The sequence below is a fragment of the Terrapene carolina genome, unplaced genomic scaffold (genome assembly GCF_002925995.2).
Source record: "Terrapene carolina triunguis isolate 2854851 unplaced genomic scaffold, T_m_triunguis-2.0 Scaffold112, whole genome shotgun sequence".
Classification (NCBI taxonomy): domain Eukaryota; kingdom Metazoa; phylum Chordata; order Testudines; family Emydidae; genus Terrapene; species Terrapene triunguis.
In genome coordinates this window covers 9,484,967-9,502,779 of record NW_020664463.1, presented here as the reverse complement: position 1 = coordinate 9,502,779, position 17,813 = coordinate 9,484,967, and the positions used below count along the sequence as shown (strand labels likewise).

At 42.7% G+C, this 17,813-nt stretch overlaps 1 protein-coding gene across 11 annotated transcripts in view; it reads right to left on the bottom strand.

Moving 5' to 3' along the window:
* PPFIBP1 (PPFIA binding protein 1) overlaps positions 1-17,813 on the bottom strand; it is a 173,721-nt gene that overhangs the window by 120,071 nt on the left and 35,837 nt on the right. For 10 of the 11 annotated variants that reach the window (XM_024214062.1, XM_029911650.1, XM_029911651.1 and 7 more), the window contains exon 1: positions 7,080-7,140. The exons of the other annotated variant lie outside the window; for it this stretch is intronic. The gene's annotated coding sequence lies outside the window, so the exon portion shown is untranslated. Of the gene's footprint in view, positions 1-7,079; positions 7,141-17,813 lie in introns of those variants that run through there. 11 annotated transcript variants of the gene reach the window in all.

Here is a 17,813-nt window from a genome sequence, read left to right as displayed (position 1 = left end):
TGATCGCCATATTTGGGGTCAGGAAGGAATTTTCCTCCAGGGCAGATTGGCAGAGGCAGGGCTGGCTCCAGGGTTTTTGCCGCCCTAAGTGGCGGGGGGCGGGAGCCGCGATCGGCGGCACTTCGGCGGCAGCTCCACCGTGCCACTTTCTTCTTCGGCAGCACTTCAGCGGCAGGTCCTTCCCTCCGAGAGGGACCGAGGGACCTGCCGCTGAAGAGCCAGACATGCCGCCCCTTCCCCTTGGCCACCCCAAGCACCTGCTTACTGCGCTGGTGCCTGGAGCTGGCCCGGGGCAGAGGCCCTGGGGGGTTTTCGCCTTCCTCTGCAGTGTGGGGCACGGGTCACTTGCTGGAAGATTCTCTGCACCTTGAAGTCTTTAAACCATGATTTGAGGACTTCAATGGCTCAGATACAGGTTTGATACAGGAGTTGGTGAGTGGGATTCTGTGGCCTGCGTTGTGCAGGAGGTCAGACTAGATGATCATAATGGTCCCTTCTGACCTTAAAGTCTATGATTCTATGAAGTCCCAGAAGTCTTGAGGTCTTCCTGAGTGTAGACTTCATTGATTTGAGATCTACCATACCATTCTCTCACTAGAAGGGAAAACCTATAATGGCAGCAGGCTGTAACAGAGACCCAGTTTGGGAATATTTTAATGAAGTTCCTCTACCCGTGGGTAAGACAGGCATGCGTGCAAAATGCAAACAGTGCAACAAAGAAATGCAAGGCCTGGTTGCCCGAATGAAACATCATGAGAAGTGTTCCTTCTCAGGAGGAAGCTGGGTTGAAGATGATGAAAGGAACATGTCTGAACATGCAGGAACAGGTTGATAAACTTTTTTATTTCATACTTCTTTCTTAAGGACTCCCTGTCTTCCTTCTGGACTATTCTTGAATTCTCATGTTTGAGCAAAAAATATATTTGTTACTTTATGGTACTATCATTTTAGATGCAGTTGTGCTAAAAAATAAATAGCTAAAATAGGCAGATCTTCCTTTTACAATTTCATCTTTAAAGTAGTACTGAGTGTCAGTGAATGCACTGAGTAATACTAAACGAGCAGTATGGTAATAATAATTAAATAACTGCATTGACTTATTTTGTTTAGGAGAATCCATCCTCAACATATGGGATTCTGAAGACTATTCACCTTCAAGATCACCATCATCGTCATTTTCAGAAAATGCTGCAAATGTATCCAAGTTGAGAAGAATTTATTTAGAAGAGAGTCCCAAGCTAACAACATACAGTTGCAGTGCTCATTTGATGCACCTCCTAGCCAAAGACTTCAGTGTTCCAGAAATAAAGGTTAATGTTGTTGAAATTGCAAAATACTTCCATAACAACCACTTTGCAGCAGCTGCTCTGAAAAAAGTGGGAGGAACCAAGCAAACTCTCCCACAAGACATGTGATGGAACTCAGTAGTGGACTGTTTTGACCACTATATCAAGAACTGGCCTAATCTGATGACAGTTTGTGAACAAAATCGTGGAAAAATAGATGGCACTGTCACAGCCAAAGTTCTCAACATTGGGCTTAAGAGAAATGTTGAACACATGCTGAGTACCCTGAAGCCTATTTCTGTAGCCTTGAACAAAATGCAGGGAAATAGCTGTTTTATTGCTGATGCTGTTGAAATTTGGAAGGAACTGAGCGAGATCTTAAAAAGAGAAATATGCAATGACAGAGTTAAAATTACAAGCATTAAAAAAAAAAATGAATGGGACAAGCACTATCTCCAGCTCATTTTCTTGCAAATTTTCTCAATACTCAGTACAAGAGTCAAACCTTAACTGCTGAAGAAGAGTTGGCTATGACATGGACATCCAGCAATCATTCCTCCATAATGCCAACTATAATAAACTTCAGAGCTAAGGATGAACCATTCAAGAAATATGTTTGCTGATGATGTTTTAAAGAAAGTCACACCAGTGAACTGGTAGAAGTCACTTAAGCACTTGGATTCAGAAACTATTGAAGTAATAATCTCACTTTTAACAGCAGTAGCTTCTTCTGCCGGTGTAGAAAGAATATTTTCTTCCTTTGGACTAATTCATTCCAAATTGAGAAATTGTTTGGGACCTAAAAAAGCATGAAAGCTTGTTTTTCTTTCCCAGGTTATGAACAAACAGGAAAATGAAGATGAAGATGACTGAGTTAGCTGCAGAAGCCAATATTTTAAGTTTCTCATGTTGACCTGGCTGACATAGTCGATTTAATTTTTGTTAAAAAATATTTCATTTAACTATTTTAGTTAAAAACAATTTTAACAAAAACAAACCTGATTTTAAAAAACTTGAATGTTTAAATTCAAATGCTTGTTTTGTTAAAATATTATGTTTGCTCTTGAAGAAAAAAAATCCAGACTACATAACGTTGTTGTTTTAGTAAAATAAGACAATTTAAATGTCTGTCTGGTGACGTTCTCCTCCTAATACAGCATGGCAAGAAAATTCTCCAAATATTAATGATTAATCTATTGAATTGGAGATATTTATGAAGTCATTGGGAGGTGAACTATCTGCTTCAATTACCTTTGGTAAATGAAATAACCAAACAATCATTCATTTTCTGATATAGCTGTAAAACTAATCTGAAAAGTTTTCAAAATAAATCACTTTAAAAATGTATAGTGTGTACCTTCTAAAAATGAACCCTACATCTATCCTTGAGTTGTGAAGAATATGTATTAAGGTTATAACAACCAACAAGAATGCACTTTTATGTAGACATCCATGATTAAATTGAGACTTCCTGACTAGTGATTTAAATCAAATCCACTCTGACACTATACATAATAAATCAAGATCAATCATGAAACAAGACATTATTTCACCACTTGGTCAGGTCACTCTGCTTGATCAGTCCTCTTTTAATCACATCTCAAGCCCCATCCCTCATTCGTAGGTTGTCTACTTAGCCCAGATTACTGTAATCATATCCAAACAAGCAGATTCATGCAGTCAATAGGGCTCTGCCCACATGAATCCAATTGTAAGTTTGGAACCTTTGACTTCATATTCCTTGGGGCAAGGACCATTTCTTCAATGCTTGTCATTATACAAGTAAATAATTAATAATGGTTAACAAAGCTAGGCTAGATCATTTAAAATTAAAAAAAGAGACATCCTCCCAAAGTATCTGACTGAATATTTCTCTCTCCTCTTTTACTATGGATATAAATGAATCTTACCTTTCTTTAAATAAAGTTTTCATTAGCAGAGAAAGTTTGCAAAGGGTGTGGTACTGTCTTAGCACAGAACTGGGAGCCAGTCCCTCTAGAGTTCTAATTTCACTGTGAAAAATGACTGCCCTGCCCTTCATGTCTTGGCCTAGGGCAAGTCACTTAACTGCCCTGGTTCAGTTTCCCACCTGTAAGATGGGGGAAACAATAATTACTAACTACTACACAGTTTTGTTGTAATGATTACTTAATGAATGTTCATATGGCTCTTTGAAGAACCAAAGTGCCACCTAAGTGCCAAGTAGTATTATTAGAGGATTAAATGATGTATTTTCTCCCTCAAGGTACTTACAGGAAAACACAAAACACGCAACTGTATTTCTAATTAAATGAGATACTCAGAAAGTGGGACATTTTAACACAGATTGCATAATCTTTTGCCAGCTCAGAAAGATTATTCCAGCCACAAACTTTATAGGATTATGCATCCAAGAAAAGAAAAATATCACTCAATTGGCTTTCTGCTGGCAGAATAAGCTTGTCTAAATAAAACATGAAAAAGCATCTCAAGTCTCGGAGACGGAAAAACATCATCTCAAAGAAATGGAAATCATATTTAAAAGCTCTGGGGATGATGAATTTATAATTTCTGAATATGAAGTGATTGCCAACATTGGAGGGGCCAATTTAATAAATAACTGGAGAGGAAAAGAAAAAACTATTCACTGGATGCAACAGAGAGGTCGGATGCTAGATAAACAGGGTAGTGTGCTAAATATTTATGTACTTTCTCCCTGTCTTTGTATTGGAGTGTCACTGTCACTGTTTGGGTGAACAGAATGCAAAACAGAGCATTTCTAATGCCTGAACCACAAGTGAGACACATTTTTACATTATGAAGCCCAGTAACATACAATTTTCTACAAGCAGCAGTATTTGTTTGGGGGTGGGGGGGGGGAAGGAATGACGCTCCAATAACCCCACCCTTTAAATTCTATCACCACTACCACCACCACCCCAACCATCAGTAAGAAAAGAATGGAACAATCCACTTTAATGAATGTTTAGAACAAGCCCACACTACCAGTCTCAATGAGTTTACTATGCTCCATTTGCACATATCAATTCCATACAGCAAGAAAAGTTTTCTTTATGCAGATGTGCTAGAATTTTGCCTCCATGTTTGAATGGAATTGACAGCAAGAGTTCAATGCTTTCAAATATTGTTAGGGCTTTATCTCTGCTCTTTCCTCATTCCTTCAAATTTGACATTAAGTTCATTCATACTATTAACAACACAACATCTCTGTCAGGGTTTGTCCGGGTAAGACAAAGAATTAATTATAAAAAAAAAACAAGAAGAAGTGTTTATGTGGCCTTATATCTCACTGCATCTAGAGGTGAATCAAAACAAAACTATGATTCTCTTTGATTAGCATCCTCAATGGCATTTAATACTGTCCTGTTGCTCGGATGGTATGTTTTGTTTGCTCATCATGTTTCCTATAAAGGTTTTTCTACTTCTGTACTATCTGTATCTACATCTATACACAATTTGTGTATATATATGTAGGTGTATATAGTTTTCTAAAAAGAAAAAATACTCACTGAGGCAACTGATGTGTATTGGCAATCTTAATTTTGTGTTGTAACATATATACTGTGTGCACATGTGTCACGAACTCCATATGCTTTATGAAAATATGCTTATGAATGTGAATATGATGTAACTGGAATATGCTCTATGCAAAAAGGTCTCTTGTAAGGTATCATTAATCTACTGAGTGTGTTCATCCTATTTGTATGCATGTATCATCTTTGTATCTGAAGCTAGAAATATGAAGTATAACTCTGAGGTCCTATTGTAACTATGCAAAGTGTGGGCCATTAATGGTGGTTTAGAATCTTGATGGCTCCCATTGACTAGGACAATTGGTTGTAGATGGTTTATTTACCTGCAAGCCTTCCTGTGTACGCGTGGACCAGCCCGTGGGTAATGAAGAATGGAGTCTCACAGGACATATGATCATGTCACCTGATACTGGAATCCATCTTAAATCTGGTACTTTTCCATTTAGAAGGAGCGGTGGGGACCCAGAGAGACAAAAGATTCACCCCTTTTTATAGCTTTGGCACAAGGTGTGAAACAGAACAAAGGGCTGCCAGCCATGAGAAAACCCCGGCTTACCACCGGAGATGTCTGCTGGAATTAACAAGGACTGTACCAGGGGAAAGAATTGGGCCCAGACTAGAAAGGCGTCTAGTCTGTGAAAGAAGCTTATTGGAACATCTCTGAGGGCGAGATATTACCTGTAATTAGTTTCTTAGTGTATTAGGCTTAGACCTGCGTGTTTTTGCTTTATTTTGCTTGGTGACTTACTTTGTTCTGTCTGTTATTACTTGAAACCACTTAAATCCTACTTTTTATAGTTAATAAAATCACTTTGTTTTTTAATAAACCCAGAGTAAGTGATTAATACCTGGGGGGCCAAACAGCTGTGCATCTCTCTCTCTCTCAGTGTTAGAGAGGGTGGACAGCTTTATACAGAGCAACATGAATTTATTTGGGGTTTGGATCCCATTGAGAACTGGGTGTCTGGGTGCTGGAGACAAATAACCTGCTAAGCTGTTTTCAGTTAAGTCTGCCGCTTTGGGGGCGTGGACCAGACCCTGGGTCTGTGTTGCAGCAGGCTAGCGTGTCTGGATCAACAAGGCAGGGTTCTGGAGTCCCAAGCTAGCAGGGAAAATGGGCTCAGAGATAATTTCAGCACATCAGGTGACAGTCCCAAAGGGGTCTGTATGACCGAACCCCGTCACAGCATGCATATGACACAGAAGCCAAGGATGAAGGCAACAACAGGGTAGAATCAAGTCCCCTACCAACAGTGAAAACACAAACAAGAAGTAGGTGGCTGCTTCGAAGATCAGCACACTTGAAGAAATATGAAGCCTAACAAGGCACAACGGGTTGACGTTAAAGGCCATGTCCCCATGGTGGGCTCTGTGCTAGTAACCTGTGCTTGCACAAAAAAAAAAAAACAACAAAAATTGTTAAAAGGAACACTGTAGCAACCTGTGTGGAGCTTCAAAGGAGGAGGATAGGTTGTAGGAAGGAAGGGTTCGGAGGGAGCACCAGGAAGTCAGTCTGTGTGCACATGGCTGGAATATTAGCAGTGGTTGTAGCCTCTCTGTAAATAATTCTATTAAGAGCCATTTTAGTTTCAGAAACATGAAGTCCTCACATGTTTTATCCAGCATACAGTACATTAAAATGTAGATATATCAAGACTACCAAACTCTGACATATACTCAGTTATTTAGATAAATTCAGAGTCTAGCCTAAAAGTGGTCAAATTCAGATACACGTAAACTTATAGAGCTTGAAACTAAGAAAAAAAACCCCCAAATATTGTATTGCTTAATAAAATGGTCTTCCAACCAGGATTCTACCAGAAAAATAGTTCTGGTGATTATTTTAGATAAGTTTCTTGTGGGTATGTATGTGGAAGTCTTCCACATGATATACAGTACAGTGATATAACAGCAATCTGCATATTAAGGTCCCAGTCCTACTGCCTCAAAGCGGGGGTGGGGGGGGGGAGAGGAACTTTCACTGACCTGAATGGAAGATTTGCTTGCATAAATTAGAGGATCAGGGCCCTTAAGCGATACCAAAATAAAAGGATATTGCAAATCAAAGGAGGCTACATTACTACTAAGGAAGGTATCCATTTACAATTCATTAAAGGGATTTTATACAGTAAAAAACTTTCCCTAACTTTGGAAACATTCAATAGCTCCTTGAGGGGATAATGTACAAGCAACAAGGCTGACTATGGCCATTAAAGATGCCAATAATGAGGATGATTCAGTAGGCTGGGGGATTACTCACACTGGAAAAGGAGACTTAATGCTGATCTTTACTGATGCTCTTCAGACTATACAGCTGATCCATATAAACTTTTGACACTAAAAAGCAAACAACAACAAGTCTTGAGTTATTAATCAGCACAAAGTTTGAGGTAACTTATTAAGCATAAACAACTATCAGAAATGCTACTGGATAAGAAGAAACACTGGGTGTCATATGGAAGTGAATGTTAAAGACTGACTCAAGAATAAGAGTAGAGAAAGCAAGAAATGCATATTGGAAATGAGTTATTGTATTTATTCCTAATCATTCTTAATAAAATTAGTTCCTAACATTTCTTTTTATGCCCTGGGCCTGATACATCTCTCCATTGGCCAAGATGATCAAAAGCACGCAGCAGTGAGGCGGAAAAGACAAAGTACTTTGCAAAAGGCTTGCCTCTAATCTTAGGGGTCTAGAGAGAGCACACCATGGAGTTGGGGACCCACAGGTCAGAAAGTGAGAAAGCCGGCAGCATAGTCCCTTGAGCACCAGATGGACTTTCTGCTCGAAACAGCAATACGTCTCCTCACAGATTCTACCCCACATTTGTGATCAAAATGAAACCACTGAAATTTGATGGGCTCAGTACAATTTCTCTGAGACTTTACATTCTTTCAAACATGAAAACAAGAATCTAGTTGAATAAAACAAATTATTTATATGAACCCACTGTGACATTATTGACATGAACTGTGAACGTATAGATCATTGTTGCAACCAAGGTCCTATAGTTGCACCAAATCTTAGACACCGTACTTGACCTCCTTTGTACATGAAAAGGTTGTAATTTGCTGGTTATTATGCTGTCTGTATGTGTATCATTTTTGTATTCGAAGTTATGAATATTGGCTATGTACTTGTATCTCAATGTGTTTGATTCTAACTAGCATCAGTGAAGCATTTGGTCAGCTTCTTGAGAATGGGCACTTACTCAGAATAGTCCTGTCAAGAAACACTTAACTGACAGCGGACCTTGGGAGACTCCAATCCACATCAGCCTTCCTGAGAACGTGTAAGATAGCATTTGAGCAATGGCTGCCGCCTGCAAACTGAGTCATGCATGGACATGTGACTTGCCCATGTGACTCCAAACTCCATTTTGCTGCTGTGATTTTCCACAGTAAGAACAAAAGGGTTTTCTTCCACATGGCAGAGGATATAAAAGGCCCTGGAAACCCCTCCATTTTGTCTTCAATCCTGCTTCTGACCTCTGGAGGAACTATGCTTGAAACTGAAGCTCTGAACAAAGGACTGAACGACCAATCCAAGCTGGGATGTTTGTACTCCAGACACTTAATTGGTTTAAATCAGTAGTAATCCCATCAAGCCTGAAACAAGCCTGAACTAAGAACTTTGCAATTGTTGTATGTATTTGATTACATTTAACCAGTTAGAACTCTCATCTGTATTTCTTTTTATGAATAAACCTTTAGATTTTAGTTTCTAAAGGATTGGCAACAGCGTGATTTGTGGGTAAGATCTGACTGGTATATTGACCTGGGTCTGGGGCTTGGTCCTTTGGGATCAGTAGAATCTTTTTTCTTTTACTGGGGTATTGGTTTTCATAACCATTCATCCCCCATAAGGAGTGGTGCTGGTGGTGATACTGGGAAACTGGAGTGTCTGAGGGAATTGCTTATATGACTTCTGGTTAGCCAGTGGGGTAAAACCAAATTCCTCTCTGTTTGGCTTGTTGGTTTGCCTTAGTAGTGAAGGACCCCCAGCCTCGGGCTGTGACTGCCCTGCTCCAAGCAATTTGTCCTGAATTGATACTCTCAGTAGTGTCCCGCCAAAGGCTGCTTTGTTACACCCCCCACAAGAGGATAACGTAAGAACCAGTAAATTAGACATGACTTTGCATTGAGGTATAATAGGTAAAAAGATGCGTGTACTTTGGGCCGTGTATGTTAAAAGATTACACACATCACTGAGCAGCAGGGTGGTAATAAATAGCCTCTCTCTATGTGGCTCTGCTGCAACCACATCTAGATATATTGCAAGCGTGGCCAAACTGTGGCTCGTGAGCCGCATGTGGCTCTTTTAAAGTTAAAAGATGCCCCCACGGACCTCCCCATTCTCCACCTACCAGACTGGACCGGGGGGCTGGGGAGAAGAGGAGCTCGGGCTTCTCCCCTGCGGCGGGGTGATGGACTAGGGGCCACTGGGGAGAAGCCCCACACCCCAGCAGGTGCCGCGCTGCAGGGCAGATTGCGTGTGTCTTGTGGCTCTTGAACTTCTGAAGATTATTGTACGTGGCTCGGAGAGTCAGTAAGTTTGGCCACTCCTCATATATTGTATTCTGGTCTGGACTCAATCTTACAAGAAAAATGATGAGAAGACTGGAGGGATCAACGTAGGAAAGAAAATGAAGAGGATTAAATATATGCAGTTTGACTAAGCGGTGGGTGAGGTAACATGAGATGACAGTCTACCAATATTCAAAAGTGTAAAAACACAAAGGAATGAAGGAAATCTAGTGTGTGGTACCTGGAGATATAACTAGGACTATTGCACGAAATTTAGGGAAAAAAATTTAAACTGAATATCAGGGAAAACTGCCACTGAGATGTATTTAGGGTGACCAGACAGCAAATGTGAAAAGTCAGGACAGGGGTGGGTGTGGAGGGGAGGGGGGGTATTAGGAGCCTATATAAGAAAAAGACCCAAAAATCGGGACTGTCCCTATTAAAAAAAAAAATGGGGAGGTCCGTGGGGGCATCTTTTAACTTTAAAAGAGCCACATGCGGCTCACGAGCCACAGTTTGGCCACGCTTGCAATATATCTAGATGTGGTTGCAGCAGAGCCACATAGAGAGAGGCTATTTATTACCACCCTGCTGCTCAGTGATTTATTAGGCCAGTGGTCCCCAACGCGGTGTCTGTGGGCACCATGGTGCCCGCCAGGGCATCTATGTGCACCCGCATACTGGCCAGTGGACGAGCATCACCAAAATGCCGCCGACAAGCAGTGTCATCCAGAGGTGTTGCCGCCGAAATGCTGCAGATTTTTGGCGGCGATGCCTCTGGATGCTGCTGCTTGTCGGTGGCATTTCGGCAGCGACGTCTATTGACGTTGCCGCTTCTCGGCAGCATTTCGGCAGATGCTCGTCCGCCGGCCACGGTCCGCGGTGGCTCATCATCTGGCGCCTGCCAGATGAAAAAGGTTGGGGACCACTGTATTAGGCTATGGAATAGTTCTCCTGAAAGTAGCGGTGAAAGCTTATTGGCTCCAAAATTATTTTAAACTAGAACGGACAAAAAAGACTAGGAAACAAACCAAGGAAACAAATCTACATTGGCAGAGTGTTAGACTAGATGATATAAGTGGCTTTTCTAAATCTAACTTCTTTGATTCCTAAAGGCAAGAACGTGGTGTCACAGAGGTCAATTGTATTTTTAAGGTAAGACACAAGTACTTTATGTACATAGTCAAAGCACTGGGAAATCATCAACTAATGAATCTACCACCCCATAAGTGAACTTAAGGGGAAAAAAAGCACACATTACATTGCTTTGTAGATCCAGCTTTGCACTGGTGAGTGCTGCAGCATCCAACAAACAGTTCCTGGAGCTGCCAGGGCTGCTAACATCTGTCATAACGCCAGGACACAAAGATACTGTGTCAAGATAAGATGACAGATACAGATTCAGGTCCTGATCCTGCAAAAGGTCTCACATGTGCACACTTGTTCTCAAGGCAGCAGGAATTCACATGGGCACAAGGGGGATGATCAAGCAGATAACTCTGCAGGAATGGGGCCTCAAGCTTTTGAACTAGAATAACTATGTTAATTTGAGCTCTATTTCACAGTGTTAGGAAAAAATTCATTTGCCAGATGGAAAAGGGATAAAATCTGGTAGACGGAAAAAAATATTTGAGGTCTCTAAAAAGGGTACTGCAGAACTTCACACACAACAGGAGATAGCTAGGGAAAAAGTTATTTGACAGTGTTATTTTGAGTGTGTCTAGTCTAATGCAAAGTGCTCAAATGGAAAACACGTAATAAGGGAAAAGATCTCCTTGTCGCTGCGGTCTTTATCCAATGTATTAAACTGATGGTCAGATGCTCAAGCCTCACTAATTGGCAGGACCTGTAGTAGGGATGTGACTTCACATTGAGGGGGCCCAGACACAGTAGCGAGTCAGAGGGCAGCACAGTAGGCAGTGACGTTGCATGCTGCTGAACGGGGCCAGCAGCTCGCTGCCGGCTGAAACGAGCTAGCCTGCTCATTTGGCAGAAAGACCAAAGACTCAGCAATAGGAGATAGACAGCAGTCCATCCTGGGGAGGCTGGGAGTAAGAGTCTGAGGAGAGGAAGAAGTAGGCTGGAAAGAAAAGTCTTCCCCAGCGTGTGAGGTGGCGGGGGATCATAAATGTGCTTTATTCAGGCCCCCAATTGGCCTTTATTCACTCGTGCTAACTGCATCAAGGCCAATCTGTCCTTCTCATCTGTGGAGGACTTTATGGAGATCTGTCTTAAGGAAAAGAATAATAGAATGTGCTGTCGGGGTGAAGCTTTTTCTGGTTATGTGAAGTCCATCCATCTTATTTATTTCATTTTAATAAGAACAGCTGCATTCACCCACTTCTACCCTGAACATGGAGCTTTGGTTAATTTGTTCTTCCATCAGTGGAGTGCCCTTAACATCTGTTTAAAAACACCGTCGTTATTTTTGAGTCTCTTTCAAAGGGCTATTTCTGTAAATCAAAGATGTTCTTTGTTACTCTGGTATGTCAGAAAGCAAAAGGCTTCAGTTATTTCCTGTTCAACAGACGCGGGGTTGAGCATACAAAGCCTACACTTCTGGCCACCAGTATGGTCACTCACTGCTTTAGAGAGGAGGAAAACATTTTAAAACACATTTCACATAAAAGAAACTTTCCCTACATTGTGAGCTGATACCACAAAGATGAATCAGAGCATTTGCATTTTGTTTCACACAATTTGTGTGCCTATGTTAATCTTCAAAATAGTTTTTTTCCCTTTTCTTTTTAACCTACTTTAATTTTATTAATAAACCTATACATATTCCTCAGAATCCCAATCCCAGGACTAGTGGTCTCAGAAAGTGCATCCCGGAGCCTCCCGTCATCACCTTATATGCTTGTAAGGGGCCTGTTTTTAGAGTGAAGCCCCTAAACAAAATAATTTAATACATCTCCACATGGCTGGCTGGCATCTTACCTCAATATTTTTCCTACAGGAAGAGCTCAAGGTTTTCAATACTGGCCCTAAGTTAGCCATTGAGATACACAACCATCACTACCACCGAAAGGGTGCCATTCGAGCACCTGCTACCAGCGAAGCCTCTTTGCTCCCACACCAGCAAAGGAGATAGCTGATCACCTGACGCGTGCAGCTTCCTCAACACCGCATGAGGTTTATAGTTTTAAAAATCCAAGGAGTGACCCAATGTATGGATAAATAGGGCACATTTCATAAAAGAGTAAGTAAAGAGGCAATTTTTTTAATGATTGAAATAACTATCGCCCTGTTTTCTGCTGCGTTTCACATCATACAAACAGAGAGGCAAGATAAAAACATATGATATTCTTGCTGGAGGGCTGAAATGTAATGCTATTCTTTGTCTTAGAATTCACAATGATAACACACAAGAACCCAAAACAGAGAGACAAAGCAGGCTGCTCCCTAAAACAGAGGGGCAGAAATCACCCCACTTGCTTTAGGACATCTGCAGAACAGACTCTGCCCTACAAATCCCTCTTCCTGCAATCAGGACCCAGAAAACCCAGAGAATTTAAAAGGACAATTCACAATGTTAACACCATTTTCAATACACCACATTTTCAAGATTGTCACAAACACAGAAGTAATTAATTGATTTTAAAATGTTTAATATACGTAATAGGGAGGCAGGTAGCAGGTCCTGCACTGTGCTGTGCCCCTGGTTTCCACCAAGAACAGGGAATTCTGGGAGATGCAGCAAGACCTGCTGAGTCTAATGGCAAAGAGACCAGGAAAAGGGCTGTCCCATCAGTCAGAGGGTCTGGAAAAGAGCTTAGGGGGAAGCTAGTGAAAGAGCCTGGGAAAATAGCTGGACGGCGATCCAGGGCTAATGTACACTGAGGAGGCAATGCTTATGGAAGGGCAGTGGCCTTGGGGAAGGAGAAAGATGGTGGTTAGACCTGACACCTGCTTCATTTTGTTGAGGGCCCCAAAGGTTGCTCTTATGGAAGAAGATGGGAGGGTGTGAACTCATTTTGACTGTAAGGGACCAGCAGGGAGTGTGGCTGTTTCCAGAAGAGAGGAGAAGATGGACAAACCCTCAAGCAATGGTTGAGAGCCAGGGAGACTGTGTGAAGATTGGAACTTTATTTGGACTTCTGTTACCTTGGAAAGGGTGGAGTTTTTTGGTTCAGCTGGAGGGCTAAAATTACTCCTCAGTGATGGAAACTAGGGAACAAATGCATCCGCATGGTGCAGGGTAAACACACTGTTACAACACAAAATGCCATCAAAAGGGCACACTAGCCAAATATCTCGATTATATGATTTATCTAGGCTTATTATTAAATATTACAGTGCTAGGCTCTCTATACAAGTTAGAAAGGTTATATATTAATCATCAAGATTCTACAATTCTCTCTCTTTCTCTCTCAATAGCTAGTTGGCTGAGTTTTAGAACTGATGCTTGCAATTTAAGGAGATTTGCAGACAAAATATAGAAGCAAATCTCCCCAGAAGAAAATTACTTCTTGGGGTGAACTGTTAGAATTCACTAAACAATTTCAGATTCTGTGTCTCAGTTTAAAAAAAAAAGAGTTAAGGTACGGCTGCCATAAAATTTGTGGAAAAATTAATGATAGTTTTTGACCTAACACAGGGAAAGATAGAAGAACTATGTATTGTAATGTATCCCTTTTAGTGTAATAGGCAGAGACAGTAATACAACACAAACATGACTATACAATACTCAGAAAACTGAACTGATGTGCAAGACTTCAAATCTGGTGTCCTTTCCAACCCTTAACCCCATTAATCAGGGAGAAAACAGGGAACTAACTCAAACCAATGCATTTTAACATGTCTGTAATTCTACTTCACCTTGCCAAACTGAGGGTTTTATGCTATGACCACTCATTTCTTTTGCAGACTATGGAGACAGGGCTAGCTATTGGACAAAGGAAAAGCTAAAAATGGCACTGGAATTACAATCCAAGGAGTGAGGATCTGAAAGACTGATTTAGGAGTGTGTGTTGGCAGCAGTTTAACTGTTTTGTACCAGATTGTGAAGCACAGACTGATTCAATTTCTTCTTTGTACCTGTTGTAAGCTCTCCTTCAAAGGCATTTTTGGGAGTATGTTATCTGGAAGACTGGAATGCAGTGCTCTGTTTTAGATCTGTTCATTACCCATTAATCAGGCTAGGATGATCTATTTACTTTTATTCCTGATGCAAGATATTTTTTTAAAGAAAGGTAAATTCTTTAAAATATAAAAAGTTGTTTGACTTCCTTCCACTACAGAATAAAGCAGGGGTGGGCAAACTACAGCCTGTGGGCTGGATCTGGCCTGTCAGGGCTTTGGATCTGGCCCGCGGGATTGCCCCCCGTGGCGCCACGGGCCCTGCGCTGCTCTCAGAAGTGGCCGGCACCACTTCCCTGCAGCCTCTGGGTGGGGAGGCAGAGGGCTCCGTGCATTGCCCTTGCCTCCAGGCACCTGCCCCCACAGCTTCCATTGGCCGGGAACGAGGAACCGCGGCCAATGGGAGCTTCGGGGGAGGTACCTGGAGGCACGGCAAGGGCAGCGCACATGGAGCTCTCCGCCCCCTCTTCCCCAGGGGCCGCAGCGCTTCCTGCAGCGGCGCGGCTTGGGGCCAGGGCAGGCAGGCAGGGAGCATGCCCTGGCGTGTGCCGCTGCCACCCTGGAGCCGCTTTAGGTAAGCGGCGCCATGCCGGAGCCCAAACCCCGCCTGCACCCTGCCCCCCAACTCCCTGCCCTAAGCCCTCTGCCTGCATCTCGCACCCCTCCTGCACCCCAACTCCCTGCCCTGAGCCCCCTGCCGCACCCTGCACCCCTCCTGTATCCCAACCCCCTGCCCTGAGCTCCCTGCTGCATCCTGCACCCCTGTGCACCTCAAACCCCTGCCCTGAGCCCGCCCCGCAGTCCGCAGCCCTCCTGCACCCAATCCCCTTCCCTGAGCCCCCTCACACTCCGCTCCCCCTTCTCTGCCCCAATCCCTTGCCCTGAGCCCCTTTCTGCACACCACACCCCCTCCCACACCCAGCACTCCCTCCCGCACCCCAACCCCCTGCCCCAGCCCTGCATACAATTTCCCCACCCAGATGTGGCCCTCGGCCCAAAAAGTTTGCCCACCCCTGGAATAGAGGGATGAAATAAAGTCTTTCAAATGGCTCACAAGACAGTTCTGGTTACTTCTCCCACTCACCCATTCATTATTGTCCAGGTGGATTATTAAAAGATGCTGTTCTGACACTCCACCTGAATCTCTGAAAAATATAGTCTGGCAAATTCCATTAGCCACAGAAAGAAAAATATACTTTAAAAACTTACATTTATACAGCCTCCTTCAGCCCAGATCCAAAGCACTTTACAAATTTAACTGATAGACAAACTATGAAGAATCCTGGCCATACTGAATTTATGGGCTAAATCATCACGCTGGGTTTACATGTGGCAAGCAACATACAGCTTTGTGAACTGGCTGATCACCCACCTTGAGGGTGCAGTTCAGGCTGCTGCATTGGAAGGGAGGGCAAGAAATATCTGCTCTGTGGATAGATGTCATGGAGTTATTTTGGCAGCAGGAACTTATGCAAACAAGCATCCCTACCCCTGAGCAGCTCCATGCTTCCCCTCTGTGCCTCAGTTTCCTCATCTGTACAATGAGGATAATGATTCTGACCTCCTTTGTAAAGTGCCGTGAGATGTAAGGTGCATTACAAGAGCTTTTTCCCCCATGGTGGGACCTTGGGAAAAGAATAATTGACTTCTTTTCTCTCTGTCTCTTTTTTTTTTTTTTTTTTTAAATGTGGGCATGTTTTGGGTGCATAGGGGTGTCTTCTGGGGCTTTTTTCCTTTGATAACACTCCTGTTTTCAGGAAGATGGGGTGTTCTTCAGCCTGATGGGCCCCCATCTTTACTGCTTGGCAGCAGCTCCATTGCAGAGATACCACCCAGGACAAGTCTTTAGACCACACAGCCCATTCCATCTCATCCCCCCAGACTAACACCTCCGCCCACTGCTGGGATATGGAGGAGGAGCTTTTTCCTCCCAAGAACCTGCCTATACTTACAGCAACTGGGTTCCACAAAGAGTCAGACTTCACTCAGTGATGAGGATGATGTAGTCAAGGGGCTGTCCCATAGGAGATGTTCTTCCTGATCAAGATCCCAGGGAGGTTACACAGCTTCTGTGAGTTTCACGTCATAGAGAACCTTTTTGCCAGGATTTGACCCTCAGTTTTTAACCTCCTCAACAATAACCACATCTGCAGTACATACTGTATTTTATAGATAAATGATGTAAAGCAGCCCCTGAATTGAAATGCTTTGATTGACAGATGTTTCCCTAACAACCCTACTACCACTGCTACTTGTTTATCTTGATCTATATTGAAAGCTGTGGAGAAGAGTTTTGGAACCTTTTTCCCCTTCTCTGTTTTTACTCTTCATATTTAGTTTATTTTGTGATTTACTCTTGCATTAAACAACCAGGTATTTTTAAGGGGCTCTTTTTAAAATCAAAGAAAAGGAATACTTGTATATATATTTCTAAAGCATCACCACAGTAAGAATACATAATTATTATTATAATTATTTATGCCATCCAGCTGTCAGACAGTAGTTTTCAGTGATGACTATGTACCAAGGTTGAGGCAGCACACATGGATTTATACTAAGGCCTTAAATAGTTAAAGAGCAAAACACTGAAGAAATGTTCATTTTCCTGTTTCAGGGAAGCCCAGTGATTTCTTAGCAAAAAATAAAGTCAACTCCATGTTCATGGATGATAAATATCTATTACTGCAGTGTAATTTTCATACAACGGGGCATTAAGTCAAACACTGTTTTGAACTGAAGTTAATAGGATTATTGTTTGAACAAATCCAACATGCTCACCATATTGATACACAGCACCTAATCCTACCAAATATCAAAATGCAATGAGGACAGCATACTTCCAGAAATGTTTTCAACTCCTGCTGCCCAGCCAGCAGAGGGACCATATAATGAATCTCTTAATAATGCTGTGACAGAAGTTTAAGATTTTTTTTTTTAAGATCATGTAATTGTAATGATATGTAAAATATTGACCCTCTAGTCTTGGAGCATCATTTTTGTCTTCAGTAGAGATATGCACAACAAAAAGCCAAATGCCCATAAAGCCTGCCTGCCAGTGGGTTTCACTACAAGCCCAAGCTTAGCTAGAGTTACCATACCTATTAAATAAAAAAAAAAAAAAAAAAGAGGACCCTCCACGGGCCCTGACCCCGCCCATTTCCCCACCCCCAGTCCCACCCCAACTCCGCCCCTTCCCCGCCCTAACTCCGCCCCCTCCTCCCTCCCACTCCCAGCCACGGGGAAAGGGCTGCCCGAGCGCTACCGGCTTCACGGTTTGCCGGGCAGCCCCCAGACCCTGCGCCCCCGGCCAGTGCTTGCCCAGCGCAGCTGAAGCCCGGGAGGGGAAGCGCCCAGCCGGGGGCGCAGGGTCTGGAGGCTGCCCGGC